The 17019-nt window shown below is 42.5% G+C and overlaps 1 protein-coding gene and 1 long non-coding RNA gene across 13 annotated transcripts in view; both read left to right on the forward strand.

Annotated features, from left to right (window-relative positions):
• The window catches only part of FBLN2 (fibulin 2), a 112104-nt gene that overhangs the window by 42718 nt on the left and 52367 nt on the right, over window positions 1–17019 (forward strand). The window lies entirely within an intron of this gene.
• LOC126913433 (uncharacterized) lies at window positions 3433–4051 on the forward strand. Of its 2 annotated transcripts, none has more exons than XR_007708714.1 (3): window positions 3433–3514; window positions 3585–3651; window positions 3997–4051. It is a non-coding gene; the product is annotated as an uncharacterized LOC126913433 (long non-coding RNA). The 2 variants fall into 2 exon arrangements; XR_007708715.1 differs by lacking the exon at window positions 3997–4051 and adding an exon at window positions 3739–3782.

Consider the following 17019-nt stretch of genomic DNA (forward strand, 5'->3'; position numbering starts at 1 on the left):
CACCAGCACTGTTGTTTGCACTCCCACAGACTGTGGGATCTGACCTTTATTAGGTCTTGAAACCTGACCCAGATATTTCAGAGAGTTTACTCACTGTCATTCAACTTCTAAATGGAGTCAGTAACATTTCTTGAAATAAGACTTTGAAGGTCGAATCCTGTCCTGTCAATTGTGATATTAGCCCCATTAGTTCCAGTAAGCTATATACTCGTTTTAGGCATATTACTTCCTCCTATATTACTGTAAAATAGTAAAGGGTGACTGATAACCATTAGAAATCCTAGAAATAAAAAGCTATCTTTAAAGAACTCCTTATGTTCTACAGTGTATATTGATGAAGTGAGTTGGTCTCACTTCACAATGTTTTCCTTGTAGAAAAAAAAAAAAAGCTTGTTTCTGTCTGTTATATTTTCCTGTCAGACTCAAATTCCTCTCCCAGATTTTACAGTTAATTTACAGTAAGCAAATACCTCGTAAAACGTATGATCACTATACAAATATATTATTATAGCCATTTGTCTTCTTGTTTGTAAATTCCACCACTTGAATGTCTGGGTAATGGATGTTTATGGGGATGCAGTTGATAGTGCCAACTGAGCACATGGCGCAACGTGGCACTGACGGTCATGAATGAGCCCCTCTTCCTGTGACAGGCATGAAGGGCTCAGTGCCTTCCAGTCCAGCATTACAAGCCAAGCTGTGTTCCTTTAGTTAAAAAAAAGAGCTGGTGTTGATCGATGAATATGCTTCTCCCATTCCTGCCAGTACAACAGAACTGATGTTCACACTTCTGTGTTTTGAATCTCATGTAGAAAAGTCCAAACTCCCCCAGAGTTGATCATGCGCCTGACCACAAGCGTATGGATTGAGGTCAGTTGTTCAGATGACTGTAGCTCTACTTTTTCAGATAGTAGAGAGATACCCACCAATTATTCCACCACTCTGCAAGCCTAGTGTAATTGCATTATCTCATAAATACGTTAGTCCTTGTGTATTGCCATCATCCTAGGTCAGAATACTGTTGTTTGAGGAGCAAATCTTGCCTTACGTTAGTGCAATTGCAATGCAGGTAGGTCTTCATACGAATGACGAAATCTTTACAGAACTTTCATATTTTATATTCTTTAATGCTGAGAAACTAAAATATGTATATGCTGCAAGATGAAGGAATTAGTCCATATCCTGGAAGGCCAGAGGGTCACACTGCTGAAGTGGTGCTTGATTCTATTCTCAACGATGAACTAGAGAGGTTTTCTAAACCTGTCTTGTTTGTTTTGGCTGGCTGTTTGCTGCCACCTTGCTGAGATTTTCTTTTGCTGCTTGAATCTGCTCCAGATTTAAGAACCTGGAAACTACCAGAGCTGATGACAAATACGCAGTGAGTGTTGCTGCAGTGCAAAGAAAATACGATTTAGCAATGCTGTTAAGAGGACCGATATCTCTGTCATCGTAGCCATAGCACGCTCAGTACCATGGGGCTGTGTTGGCATTTCCCAAGAATGGAAAGCGGGTTATCTGGTTTCATAACGTGCCTCTCCTCTGCTGCTCTGCTAGAGCTAGTGGTACAGAGCAGGATTGTTCAGCAGTACTTCACATGGGACCGAAAGGGTAAAGTTCAGGCTTTATCTATGCCCTATCTTTATCTAGTTCGAAGACTATATGCAGGTTCCTGCAGACCAGTTTTAGGGCTGCTCTGTGTGTGCAGCTGGTGGGCAGTAAGGAGACAGCTGTACCTGCATGCATAGGTGTGTGGGCTGAGCTAGAGTCTGAAATTTGAAGTTGGTGTTCATTACAGAATTACGGAGAGCATGCAGAATGAATGTGTAAATACAGCTAACACTGGTATATGGATTGTGCGTGCCTCTGTTGGGTGTCAAATGCCTTAAAAAAGTGCGAAGTAACTTCAAGCTGTGTGCTGGGGAGCTGTGATCAGACTGGAAAATGCCTTTGTCTTGGTTTCCTCCTGGTTTCTTATTCCTTGGTAGAAAGACTTGGTTTCTGACTTTGAAACTGCTGAGCATCTTTCAGCTACTTGTATATACATAACAAAACACAAACAAATAAACAAAAACCCTCTGTCTGGCACTAAAATACTTCCTAATGTGTTCTCTGAGTCAGTCTGTCAAGAATGGGGCATTTGGCTCTGCACCAGTGATGGCCACTGCCACCATCTATGTAACTGCAAAAAGGAGATTTATAAGCAGGAGTCTTTAACTGGCAAAATTACTCCACAGGTTTGCATGGTGCCACAGAAGTGTGCACAGGAATGTTTAGACTTGCTAGCCCAGTGTAAAGACTTAAGATATAAAAAGATGGAAAATTTAATCATGTTCTTTGAAAGTGTAGTGTTGCAGAGATCCCCATAGGTTTGGCAGTTGGAGGTCCGCCGTACCATAAGGTATCCCTGGGGACACAGGAGGCCTTTGATTTGGTAACTGAGTTGAGCCCAAAGACTCAGAAAATCTTCAAAGTAATGCAAAGTAGCTCCTGGTTTGCAAAACCAACAACACATGGGGTTCTGCATTTCTAATTGCAGCTTGATAATGAGAGTGAATATGTAAACAGGCTTCACCTGGCTTTGCGTTTAGCTGTGACATTTCTCACAGCTCAGACTTGCCTGCATTTTTCTTCCGTAACTACCAGTCATGCAAACTGTTTAATTTGACAAATTTCTGCCTTTTGCAGCAAGTATTGTTCAGTACAAGGACACAATGAAAATCCAGCATGTGGCAAAGTTGCTCATCAAGCGTTGTGCCACACATGCTTGTAAAGGAGACAAATTAAAACCATCTTGTGCTCCAGCATAGGCATGTATGCCTTGGATGTCACCTACAAAATGAAGGGAGGCATGTCGGATCTTAAAATTTATTTCAGCTAATCTGATATTGGAGGTGATTTGTAAAGGTTTCATCCCCTGGAGTCATATAGCTGCCCAAAAATGTCACTGCTGCAAAGAGCACCTGAAGAGGAGTAAGGCAAATTTGGAGTGTGAAAGACAAATTAAAGCATTTCTCTTGCTCAGACCCACAGAAATCACTGAAGGGAGAAAACAGAGCATTGTTGAAATTTTTAGTACGGGAAGGTAAATCAGCTGACAGGTATGCCCCACTTTGTCACACGCTGTGAGCTGTTAGAGGAGTGGGTGATAGGGTGGGCTTGGTATTTTTTCTATTTCACTTTCAACCTGGAGGCGGCTAAATAGGAATGGTTTAAAATAGTACCAGAGTTGCCATGGATACTGGTCTAAATTGAAAATAGAGGTCTGGACCGAGCTTTCAGTCTGTCCGCCAAAGCAAAACTTGGACCTGAGTGATGAAACCTGAGTGGGTTTGAGGAGTCATGCCGAAGCTCGCGCTGCCGCGGTCGGTGATTCAGCCGCGCCGCAGAGACAGAGGATGCGGGTGTGCTTGTCGTCACTGGGCGGCTCCGGCAGGGCTTCACGCGGGCCTGGAGACTCTGGGAAAGGAAAAAATCCTTCAAGCTTCATAAGTTTTCCTCTTTTATGTCCCAGGGGGTCCGTAAAGCTCGAAAAAATGCCATGGAGTGCTGCTTTCCTGGGACTGAGCTTGATTTTTATTTTGTAGATGTTACTGTGCAACAAAACAGGAGCAAATTTGAAGTAGTTCAGCTGGATAAAAGCATTCTATTAAGGTAAATTCAGTTTATTTGTCCCAGGAATGTGTGGCAAATGTGTGTCTAATTATAGATAAGGCCGCTAAACCTTTCATCTTCTTTCAGTGAAAAAGAATCTGCAAATAAAGTGGAAAGATGAAAATGTTTTGGTGAGAGGAGATGAAGGTCTTTCCAAGGATTTGGCTATTGCAAATGAGTCCCAGTTAAGGGAATTGGAAATGCTTCACCCTATCCTTCTGCTTTGTGGGTGGCATTGGATGTATCAGGACAATTTCAGTTGATACTGGGAATCTTTTTACTTTGAGATAAAAATCTGTGGTTCTGCCTTTGGAGATTCCTGTTTTCATCTGTTCATTTTTACAGGGGAGGGCAAATCAGTACTGGTCTGACGAAGACGATGGAGATGGACAGAATACATCAGTTGAGCCTGGCCTGAAAAGTGCATACTTAGCATTGTGTCATGTTTCCTCTCCAATTTCTTGCTCAGTAGGTGGTAGAAAATTAGTGCTTAATTACTTGCAGGCTGCGGACAACAACCAACCCCCTTAAACTGTTTACATTTCTGGATAAGGCTGGAGCTGAATGTTCTTTGTGGTTTGGTCTTTCTCAAACTCTATGGAAGACTTTATAGTGCTTGTTTATCTTTTATACCATATATTGGGATGAATGTTTGCTTCTAAAGAGCTTTTATCTATCTATCTACAAAAAAAACCTCTCTTCCATGTCTATATCACGCTGTATGATAAATCCAATTTATAGTGTTCAGCTTCCCAGCCTGTGAAGAAGCACAGTGTGTTGTTTGTGAGGCTTGTGCAACTCCGGGAGATCGTAACTGAGCCGAAAATCAGATCCAAGTCTTAAAGGTGGAGCTGGAGTTCTAGACTTGCTTGGATACAAGGAATTACATCTAGCAAACATCACTTGAATAAAACATTAATTTCCCATTAAACAACATTATGTTGCTGTGATAATTGTTCCTGTTTTGAGTGATCCTCATTTCCTGCATATCTCTGGTGACTCATCACAGCAGAGATCTTGTCCATTCTGCTTTGCAGATGCTCTCAAGCTGTCTATTTCTGATCTGACTCAGCTTCTTTATCATCAGCATCTTCTCTTGATGCTATTGTGCTGTGAAAATGTATGCCTTGCTGAGGACTTCATTCTCCCTCCAGTGTAAAAATGACTGGCAGTGCTAGCTACACTTTTAAATTTAAATCAAGTTTTAAGAAAGTTGTAGGTTAAAAATTCATATTTCATGTTGGTCTAAGTTAAAAATTCACAATTCATGTTTTCAGGTTGTCTCAGATCTTGAATCTGCAGCTCAGAAGCTCAGATTGCAAAACTGTAAACTCTTTGAGTCCTTATCTCCATCTGTAATAGGAACAAAACTTTCTTCCTTCCAGATTTTCTGTGAGCAATTGGCCAGTGTAATAAATTCCCAGTGATCTGTGCATCCTACTTCAATTCAACTGTACTCTGAAGGGTTAAAAGCGATGGGAGTGGGTCTGTATGGAGCCTGCATGTGTCAGCTATCGCCTCTGTAACAAGGTCTGTTACAAGCTCTGTAACAAGGACCCTTACTGACATTCATAGGTAAATAGAAAGTTTTGAGAAAGCTGACTGGTGGGCGGAGCACTGAGTAACAAAACCACAGGATTCAGAGGGGTCCTTGTTGACTACGTGGGTTTGAAGGCTGCACTACCCAGGTGTGTTACGTGCCTTCATGCGGGATGCACGAGTGCGGCTGCATCCAGAGCCCTCGGGGCAGAGGCACGGCTGCAGACAGGTCTCACTGCCGTGGGCATTGCTAACGCATCGTGTTTGTCCGTGCTGGGTGCGCAGCACAACCTCTCACTTTGCTACCTCGGTTATGCACTCCGATCAGCGCTCCGGTTGTACTCCCTGGAGTTACACTCCAAGATGACTCCTGGGGTATATATTTATGTGGTATGCGATACAAGAGCTTTGGTTTTAATTGACTTTCCTATTCCTTATATTACTGGCAGTTATTTAAGCTTCTTAGATCATGTTTGGGTAGAGGTTTTCTTTCCATACTGACAAAAGGTTCAAGTATTACAAGTTGCACACTGATAACAGCTTTCCCTCAATGAACAATGATAGAGAGAGGAGTTTTGGGATAGTGCCATGCTTCATACATGGCTTTAGATATATCTGTCATTTGAGGTGGTTACCTCAGCTGTCAGTCTGGTAAAATTACGTAAAGTTTTTAAATTATCTCCCCTTTGTATGGCCAAAAAATGATTCAGCCCTATTGCTTATTGTATTACCTCAAGCCCCTGGTATTTATTACACATCCAATCAAGAAATTAAGAGTCTGAGGTTTGCGAGATTTATCTAGTGGCATTTAAAAACTGTTTGCTAGAAATTCAGTTCAATAAAATGAGAAATTTATTTCTGAATTGCCTTTTAATAGCAGATAAGCAGGTTCTTCTATCACTTTAAAACTTCAATTTGTCACCTTGTGTCTGTGTTTTTACAAATGTAATGGATTTGTTATCTCTTGGATAGGTAGCTGTGGTAGTTTCACAGGTTTTAAAGGAGTTTGATCTTGAATACCCTTGTTACATAACAGAAGAGTAAGAAACTTTTACTGTATGTTTGATACTTGGTGGAACTGGAATAGCTAGAAGGAACTGTTAAATGATTCCCAGCTGTATGAATACCCGTACATTATTTTTGTCATTGTTTTGGCCGTTTGCAGAAGCAGTCATGTAAGATTTAAGAATATCTTTATTTTTGAAGGAGTTATGTTATGATAACAGTTTTGAACTTGTTCATCACTGGACCTATCTGTGTGACTTGAGCAGCAGGGGCTGTGGCCACAGAAAGCCTGCTGCACAGCGCAGTGCAGCGCAAATCCACTCGGTCCTCTAGCATCACCGGTGAAACGTCACTGTGCTGTGATCAAAAAGAACACCTGAAGGTGTGTCCAGAGAAATATGAAGTATGTAAACATAATGCTGCTTCATTAAGTAACCCCCGTGATGTGAGAGCTTTGTGTCTGCACCACATCTGTGCTCAGGTAAAGAAGGGCTTGCACGGCTCGGCTCTGCAGACCTGCAGGGTGAGAAGCCCTCTGCCCAGGGCTGCTTCCAGGCTGAAGGAAGTTTGATACAAAATCCTCCCACTGGGAGGGGGTGAGAAGATGGCTCCTGGCATTATAAGGCCTGATTTTGGGAGGGCCGAGGCAGACAGAGTTATTTCCTATGTGGTCAGGTATTTCCTGTGATTGAAACAGGGTGAGCGACGTTGTGTGTCTGTGTGGAAAATGAACATAGCTTTAGTTAACTAATGAACTTACACAGTTCGTTGTGGAAACAGTTCGTATTTGCAGCTATGGAAACAGTTGATATTTGCAGCTGAAGTTTTCTGAAAGGGAGGATGAGAACTGAAATGAGCTGCATGGGGAAGAGAGAGTGTGCGGGTGCTCAGCACCTGAGCTCTCCCAGCAGCGAATTGGTGCCGGGCATGTGCAGGTTGTGCTGCAGGGCTGGGAAGAGCGGCGTCTCCATCTCAGACGAACCAGTTCAGGGTGAGCACTCCTTCCTTCAGGGCTCAGAAGGGGTCTCAAAGGAGGGAGAGGTGGGTATCTCAAAGCCTAGCAAATCTGTTTTTCCTCTCCCAGTCTCTGAACCGAAAAAACTTTGTGTGTGAGAAGATGTGGATCTACTGGTTTTAAAAATACCAAAACCTACTTTGCACTTAAATAAGGGTGTTAGTTGTCCTAAATACTGGCTGTGCAGGCAGAGTTATGGGAGGGTAGATATTTCAAAAATATACATATGTGTATTCCAGGGAAGGGTTTGTGTGTGTCTGTAGCATGGCCATGCCTGGCATCCTCTGGTCCTCCCAGAGGCACTGTGGTCGGCTGCCTCTGCCCTCTGAGCGTTGCCAGGAGCTTGGAGCCTCAGCTATCTCTATCTTTCTGCCAACTTCCTCCAGAAATCTGCCTAACAACTTAAAAAATGTCTAAGATTGGAAACTGTGAGGAAGCCATGTAATGAGAAGTCTGGGGGGCATTTCTTTTTGGCATGAGGTATGGAAGTGGGAAAAAGCCAAAAGAACAGAGGAGAATCTGCATGCTGTTCCAGTGGGGGGCCCTAACAGCATTTAGTGTTGTTTGTTTTTTTAATCAGGAATTTAAGATTAACTAAGTGGTGAGTGTCACAAGGAGGCCAGCACAGGACTATCTGGATTGCTTGCACGTTAGTACAGCCAGAGGTAAGGTCATCCATCCAGGCTCTTCAGACAGGAGGAAAAGGGAGGAAGTTACCTCTGTCTTCTACTGTCTGGCAAAGCAAACAGCTTACAGCAAACAGTCTGACAAAGCAAAAGCACAGGGCTTAAAGCTGCTATGAGGCTTGCAGAATAGAGATTGGGGTGACTGGAGAGGTATTCATAATCACTGCTTTGGCTGTCATGGTACTTATGCATCACAGGTTTAAGGCTGGTCTTCCTATTAATAATCAATGGACAGAAAAGTGACTTACCTTGCATACTGTATTATGATAAGCAGCATCAGTCCCTACAGGTAAAGATCGCACTTACGTCGTTTGCAGTTTGTGAAATCCTATGAAAAAAAAAAAAAAGAATACAAAAGTGTATTTTGTCAAGGTAACTAGGTAAGTAATTGCTCCATCATATCCATTTTGCAGACATTGGTATATTTAGCACTGAAAATTCTCAGATATTTATAAAGAAACATAAAACAGCAAGGAAAATGTGGAAGATTTTTGGTGAAGTTTTTATCCATTTTTAAGGAATTCAGGAAGTAACTTAGTAGTACATGTAGTTCTTACATTGACTTCTTTCCAGGGTTTCCAGGACATTACTTTTTTTTTTTTTTTAATCCTGTGTCCTTCAGTTTGCTCCAATTATGGTTTATTTACAGTTATAATCCTTGGCAATGTCATTCAAAAGACATGCACTATAAGACAAGGCAGATCTATGCCCTTTTCATTTTTCTTGATGTAAGATTAAGCTGTGGAAAGTGCAGTAATCTAGATCTAATGAGACATATGGCTTTTTTTTTTTTTCCTGCTGAAATAAACTTGTAAGTATGCAAGATGTTTCTTTTGTGTGGAAGTAAATCATGGCTAACACAATGCTCATACCTGTGAGCTGGAGCTAGTCGAGCCAAGTCTTCTAGGGGAAGGTGGGAATGCCTTGCAGTTGTAGTAAATCAAGAGAACAATGCACACAGTTTGCATGAATCCCTCAGGGTTAGCAGAGGTGGGATCACTCAAAGGATAACTTTTGCCTCGAGCGGCTGATCTGTTGGCTCTTTCCCTGGTGGAAGGAGAGGTGTGGGCTGCTCTAGAGCAGAGCCAGCCGGTGGCCCTGGAGCCTCCTGTGGAGCCCCCCACAGCCTGGGGCCCTGGCCCACAGGGACAGCATGTCGGGCTCCCACTTGGTGTCAGGGGGACATCCCGGGACCCAGGGGTGCTGCTCTGCCCCTGCAGCTCGAGGAGTCTGCTGACACCTCCCATGCAGGAGCCATCCTGCAGCCTCCCCTCCCTTTGGCATATGTGCAAGCTTTGGCATGAGGGTCAGCAGCCCTCGCTTGAGATGGGGAGTGGGAATTCAGTGTAAATGCTTTGCCTTGTTGTCTAGAGGAAGTCTTTCCCAAGCTGCTGTCAAAATGGGGGGACATTAGCCCCACATTGTTATCTTCTGTCATTATCCATATAACTTAGTTTCCTCAAATCCTGCTGGTTACAAAAAGAAAATGAATGTTTTTTCATAAAACATGAACAATTACATAATCTGTTTTATGAGGGAAGGAGGAATTCAGAGGAGATTTGTATTGCCCCAGCTCTGGTAAGTGAAGAGTGCCACTATTAAGGGAAAAATACTTTGCTAATATGTTAGAAACAGAACAACAGAAGAAGTTGCATGTTAGCTTGGATCCTACTTTTAAAAAAGCAATCCATAAAGATGATGTGTGATGGACCCACTTGTTTCACTGAGGTGACAAAAGAAAGAGTCATAGGACCAAAAGATCTGTATGAAATGGAGATGATATCAACCATGCTGCATATAACTTCATGAATGGGAGCAGTACCTTATTCTAGCAGCCGAAACAGTTCTTAAGGCGTTGGGAAGATTTTCAAGATTTGCATGAAGAAAGATTATCATGAGTTAGACAGCTGGGATTCAAATTTATGGCTATTTTGAAGGGAAAGTCTCCTCTGCTTGAAGTCATTCTAATTAGTGTCAGTCAGTCTGTCCTTAGAATTTAAAGAAACAAAAGCAGAAAATGGACACACGAGAGGTTAAGCACTTGCTGGGCTCTGACTGTGGTTATAATCAATAATAATTTTTTTAAATTGCTGATTGTAGGCATATCTTTGTCATATTTCAGATCACTTACATTCCTGCAACAGTTAAATGGATGGTGCTGGGTATATGGTGTGTAAGTTCAACTCATAACTTGTTTTCTTATACTGGTCTGAATTGTGAAAATATTACCTCAAGGGTTAAAAATGTTAAGTCTTTCTTTTTAGCAAGTATCACTGGATGTCAAACCAGTATCAAATGTAATTGATTTCTTAAAAATATGAAGCATTTTGGAACTATTCCATGGAAATAGCATTTAGAAAATCTTACCTGTCAGTGCTCTTTCCGTTCAAGTTGGATCTGTCTGTTGCTGGCAGAAAACGGCGCAGTTTGGGCTCTTGCTCATCTTGGGCTGAGGTTGTTTGAAGTAAGATGTCAGCTCCTGGGAATTAATGTAATCTTCTGTGTTTAAATGCCAGTGCATTTTTCTTGCTTGCAGTTGTTTTTTATGTATTAACCCCAGTTTAGAGATGTTTGTAAAAACTTTTTTATCATTGATTCTCAGTGACAATTGATGTTATTAAACTTTTTTGTATAAATCGACACAAAACGCTGAAAAGCTGCAAGACAAAACAGTTTCCTGACTCTACGCAATTAAGCAACTATAACATGGGATTTTTTTTTTAGAGAGGAGGAGAGGATGGAAAGCAAAATTGTGTTTGGAAGGCTTCCCCTCACTTCTGTTGGTATTTAATATTATTTCCTCAGTAGATCACTGTAATCCACAAATCAAGTGAATAGAGTTGCACTAATTATTACTGCAGTTTTGTTTTGTACTTCATGTGTTGCAAAGGTAAGTCATAATATTACTATGAATACATGAAACTGTTAGCTTAGTTTTCCATGTTCTTCCAACTTCTTGAAATATTATTCATTCAGTTGTAGTGCTAGTCCCTTCGTGTGCAGACAGTGGAGATTAAAAGTCATATGAAGATCAATGAAACACTGCACCTGAATAAAATCTTTTCCAATTGCATGAATTCAATGCAAGTATCGCATTATTTTGGTTTCATCCATTGGCTTGAGGCAGTTGCAAATGGGAATTGTGCAGCGGGGGGGAGGAGGTTCAGGGCAGACAAAGTGTGTGCTGGTGCTGCCAACAGCGTGATGGATCTCCTCTTCCAGACCATTAATACCTGCTGAACATGAGGGCAGGGCTAATAGCACTTTTAGGAGCACTTTGAATAGTCTGAGCACTAGGAGCCCTGACGGAAATCAGCAGCTTTGCTCAGTTAGGGAGCAAATATGCAAAAAGCTGTGAGTTTAAGGCTGATAAAGGGCTGAGGGAGGATGTGGACCAGGTAAGCGGTGCGGTGCCCAGTAACTGTAATGTCAGTAACTGTGGGCTAGCTGGATGCTTGTTTGGTTTCTGTCCTGACATAGAGGGGAAGGGATTTTTTTTTTTCCTGTTGGAGAGTTTCCAAAAAGACATGGGAAAAATGAAAGCATTTTCAGGGAGATAAGGAAAAAGTATGAAGTAAAATGGGAAGAATGTGTGCAGGTAGCAAAGGGAGAAGACTAAGGAATTCAGAGACGAGAACTAGAAGTGAAATGTAGAAACCTGCCAGGGTAAGAGCTACAGGAAACCAGCTGGGCTCAGATGGCATTGCTTAGTGGTGCAGGGAGCTGTTGCTGCTGTAGTTACTTCTGTCTGCCCCTGTCAGGTGGGCTACTGATGCTTTCCTCAGTATGGTACAGAGCCACGTGAACAGCAGACGTGAGTCATGGTCACAGCTGCATGCACAGTACTGCCTTTGCCCAGTGTAATTTGGGTCATACAAAAAGGTTGGAGAGAATGGTCCTAAACCTGAAACATGTGGATGGTGCTTTTCTGTTTCAAAAGCCGAATATTCACATTTTATATGAGAGCTTTTGTAACAAATTGCCTAGAAAGCTTGTGATCCCAAGAGGTTTCTTATTGCCTTTTGCCAGATAGCCAATTTTTCATTATAATGTGGTTGCAGTGCATTTAACTTGAATTTAAAAACAAACAACGCCTCCCTAAAAGTAGCCTTGCCAATAAACTCTGTTGGTGGTCCTAACCCTTGCTGAAGGGCGTGCGGCTCGGGACGGGTGCTTCTCCCAGCAGCTTTGGAGCTCCTCCTGGCATGGCAGCTTTAACCTCTGGCTGGGCTGCCCTTGCAGAAAATCCTTCTCCTGTGCCCTCATACTGAGCATCAGAGTACTAGGCATGGTGTTACGCCTCAAAAGGTTTCTGTCTCATCTGTAGCAAGGACCAGAAAATCCCTCAGAGCAGGTATCTGCAGCTTGGGCTAGTTGGCTAGGTGACCTCCCCGTGCACTCTTTTGGAAACAGGTACATTTGTCTTCAGTTTTTCTAAGACTCACCTGTCTGAGGCAATAATGATTTCTGGCTTTCATTCTAGTTTGCAGACACTGTGGAGATGTGTGCTAATATTCAGCCACAGTCATATATGCTCCACCTTCCCTCCACACCTCTTCCTTTTCACGGCAGGCTTACACACATTGGTGAAGCCCCACCAGAAGTCAGATTTTGACCCCGTATTTCCAACTGTATGGAAGAGGGGAGCAATTCACCACCTCTCACCCCTGCTTGGCCCTTGTACTGTGTGAAAGCTGATGTCTCACAGTGATTAGGAAACAGCTGGCAGCTAACAAAGAGCGCTTGTCGGCTGGGAGAAGCAGCAAGTTCAAAGTTGAACCTCTCCCTTGATGAAGAAAGATGCATTCCTTACTGGGGGAGGGATCTGGCTGGTGCCCAGGCACTGCCAAGAACGTGCTGTACCGTCCTGTGCCGTGCCGCACATTGCTCCCTTTCTCCTTCCCACTGAGGCCTACACCAGCTTACCGGTGGTGGGTGCAGTGCGGGGCACGAAGTGGAGCAGCAGCTTCTGGGCCTTGTGGAAATGTGGCTAGTGCAAGATGAGGAGTTCTCATCTCATAGCTGTTGTCAGGCAGAAAGCAGCTTATTCTGGAGTTCGTGTCCTCAGATGTCATCTCTGAAGTCTTAAAACACTTAAGATTTAGCTCTGTGTTAGAGATGATTTCTGCTTACATGAGTCAGTCAGTTATTGGTGTTACTGATTTACGAGGGTTAAATGTGGCCTGGGCCTGCTGGAGGTGAGGGGTGTCCTTGCCACAGGAACTTGCTTCCTTTCCTGCCTCCAAGATCCCTTTTGGGATGTGCAGGGTGTGCTACTTGGTTTGTCAGAGGCCTTTCTGAGGAAGAGAAGCTTCTTTGCAAGTTAGTGGGAAGCTGCATCTGTTGAGGAAGATGAGGGGAAGAACACAAGGGGATGCTGCTGGCACCTTACTGAGCTCTGTGGATTTCCTTTGGATATTCTCTAGTGCTGTATTCTGCTTTTAAGATTGATTTCACATCCATTTTAGATTGCCGATACGGCATAGAAAGGTGTAATTGGCAAATGCAAGTCAAAGCAGATTAGTCCTTAGAGAGAAGCCATCATTTTAAAAGTGCCGGAGAAGCCATTATGCGTAGAGTCCTGCTTCTGTGGGGTAGTTTATAAAAGAGCTATTTTGTGCTGATTACCTTCATGTACATAACTAACAAAATAAATTAGGTTGTCAGCTACAGAATTAAAAATCTACATTATAGGCCCTTATACAGAACGATGTCAGTGTGTATAAATAGTGCAGCCAATATGCCTAGACAGCATATGACAACTCAGCACTAAGATGTTTCTCTTCTTGACCTGAATCTATTAAAAAACTAGGAGGGGGTGAGCTTATCTTTCACTGGTCTTCTCAATGCTCTGACCTTATTTAAGGAATCTGTTTTTCATGAGGTGCATTGATGCAGAAAGAAAAAAGCACTGAAGAAAATACTTGCCTAGTGATTTTGGTCTCCGTGCAGGATATAAATACATCCCTCTGATTTCAGGGCTGGTAGTGCAGCTGGGTTATTGAAACACAGTCAAGGTGGTAACCGCACACTTCAGACTGAGTTCAGGCTGAATGCAGACTATGTAACCATGCTTTTAATGATGTCAGTAGTTACCAGGATTGTGCTTGTGTTTGTAGCTCCTCAGCATACAAGGAGCTCTGTATGAAGTAATTACTGGGACTACACGAAGATATAATTTATGCTTTGCTGGGCTGTGAGTGTAATTTTTCCTTCCTTCAGAAAAAAATGGGCAGATCCCTTCTAAGTGAAGACATAAGGATTGTGCTCATTTTCCTTGGAAATTAATTGGCCACTGAGAACTCTATAGAGGTGAGAGAAAAACTTTTATTTTAAACACATGCAAACATTGAAAAGCTTGACTCTGCATCAACATCCTGCAGCCCAAGACTATAAAAAATGTCTCATTTGAAGCTTTGACCAACTCAGCTAATGGAGCACAGTTGTTAAGCTAACAACTAAAATCCAGAGAACATTGTAAAAGACCCTGGCCTTCCTCAGCATTGTGTTTGTGGGCCTGTACAATTTGGTGGTGCTCCAAAACCTCTCAGTCACCAAAAGCCTGGTGTTTCAACCACTTGGATCCCAACATCTTGGGTTATGACTCAGCAAGTTATTTTCCGTTTGCAGCTATGGCCAGATTTTTCTGGCTTTCAGCGTACAGACACTTAGTTCCTTTCCTATGTGCTCCCCCAAGAGGTTTCTATCACCATGAAGTGCTTTGTACAGATCATTAAATTAACAGCCTCTGGGACGGACCTAAGTCTGTATACCTATTGCTAGCTACTCGCAGGCTGAATTGAACTAGAAACATGGATAAGAAATTTCAAAATTGAACCATCCTGATGCTTTGATCATTCAACAATAATTTGATCTTTAAACAGAGCACAAAACCCACTTCCCTGCCCTGGTTTCAGTTACTTCTGTTCTGCATCATCTCCTCCCTTATCTAGCTTTACTTATTTGTGTACAAGTAATAAAACCTGTATTTTGGAAAAGTATTGCTGAAGCAATATATAAAGTTCTGACTTTTTTAGAATTCTTTTATCTGTTTCGGACGTCTCTCACAGTAACTGTAAAGAGCCTTTGTGGGAGAGATGAAGACTCCTCCACCCTTCATTAGAATTTGCCATCTTATCCCAAACGCCCCAAAACACATTTAAATCACAGTCAGAGCTTTTCACAAGTCAGTCTCTTTTCTCTCTCTTCATCTCTGGTTCCAAAGTAAAATATGTTCAGGAATGTAAATTCCTTTAAAATTGGCTGCAGTCTGTAGTTTCCAAGTAGGAAGTGTAGCCAGAGCCCGTTGCCGCAGATCGAATTCCAGCTGAGATTTAACTTGCGACTGTCTCAGGTGCTGCGTGCAGGGTGCTGGAGCCCTCCCCAGTGCCGCTGTGGCACACAGTCCTCCTCCGGCTTTTTGGCATCAGAAAGAGAAATTTCCTTAGTGCTATATTGAGTGGATGCCCAAGCTCTGCCTTTCCAGTTGTGTTTGTGCTTATTTCCAGCAGCGTACATATAGGATCTTTAGAAGGAAAAGTATTGCGACCATCTCTCCAGCTTAGAAAATGCTGAGACTGCTGAAGAAATAGTTTCTGGAGAGACAGATACAAGCTGTCAGCTAATGAAATGCTAATCAAGTCACAACATTCTTATGATTATTTCATACTTTGTGGGAGACAGATGTTATTTGTTGAATGTTTCTTGTAGGAAGCACTGTCATACTTGTTCCCACTGTGCCTCATGCAGGACTTGAGTCAGCAAAGGGCTTCAGCATGTGGGTAAGTTTCATCAATGCCACTGAACTATGAACTTGCTCTAATACAAGCATGCTTGTGGTTATTCTACACATCCAAGGGCTGTGTGCTCTCCTTTTAGTAAAGGAGCAGATTGGACATGTAGGCTACCATGGGTACAGGTTCAAAACCCATAGAGTTAAAAGAAAACATGCACTTCTGACATAGTTTGCAATAACAGTGACCAGTTTTGAAGGTGACTTCAGTAATAGTGCTTGCAAGTATTCAATAGTATTTTTGTCTTCATGAACACATGGAAGTGCAACTTCCTCATTTTAATTAGGAAACATGGAGGTGAAACAAAACATAAAATTTGTGTGTGCAATCTGAGTGGTGCTGATTTTCGATAGGGAGAAATTAAGGAATTAAACCCTTCATGTCATTGTATTTCTCTTGGTATAGCCAAAGGCTTCAGAGGGGGTGCACTGAGCTACACCATGGGAGAGCAGGTAGCTTGAGCTGGAGATAAAGTCTGAAGTCAAGATGAGCAAATCGAGTCGCTCAGTACATCCTGTGTGAAACCACAGTAACAGTATCAAACAAGGTGCTTCATTTAGTGGTTGAAAACACAGTTTTCTTCATTTTCATCCGAAATCATTTACTGCTTAGGGAATTTTAAAATCTTGTTTCTAACCAGATCTGATTCTGATGCACACTGCGTGGCAAAAGAGAAATTTCCAGCTGTGCTTCCTGCTAGCAGCTGCTGAATTTCCTTGAAACACTCCAAACGTCATTATCCTCCCATCCAAGTTAATATTGCCTCCTACATTAGTGAGGGATAAAAGGAAGATTGTTTTGTTCTTGTTGACTGAAGTATCCCACTGAATTTCCATCGCAATAACCGCTCTGGCACTGGGTACTTCCTGGAGAATTGAAACCTCCTTGGGGTTAATGGATCAAGGCAGAACCATGGGCCATCAACTCTTCCAGCCTATCATTAATCCAGGAAATGCCCTGGGCAGCAGTCATTATTGATGACAAAACACTTGCACAAACACTGATTGCAGAACTTCATAAAGAAAAGCCAGAGGAAATGAGAGAACTCTTCAGAACACCGTAAAATATATAAACAATGCAATTTATAATTATAGACCTGACAAAGACTAGCAAGGAGTACAGTAGAATGCCTAAAGAAGGAAGGCTGGAGCCCTACAACAGCTCTCCTGCTCAGTTTAAGCATCCCTACATGCTAATTAGAAACTCAATGGTTTCCTTCCTTTTATGTTCAGAATGTTTTGGTCAGCAGCCCTCAGCCTTGTCCAAGCAGAGCCGGAGGGCGTGTATTTGAACAGGAGCCTGGCAGGCTCATGGAGCATGCAATCTCACC

Source organism: Cygnus atratus, chromosome 10 (genome assembly GCF_013377495.2).
Source record: "Cygnus atratus isolate AKBS03 ecotype Queensland, Australia chromosome 10, CAtr_DNAZoo_HiC_assembly, whole genome shotgun sequence".
Classification (NCBI taxonomy): Eukaryota; Metazoa; Chordata; class Aves; order Anseriformes; family Anatidae; genus Cygnus; species Cygnus atratus.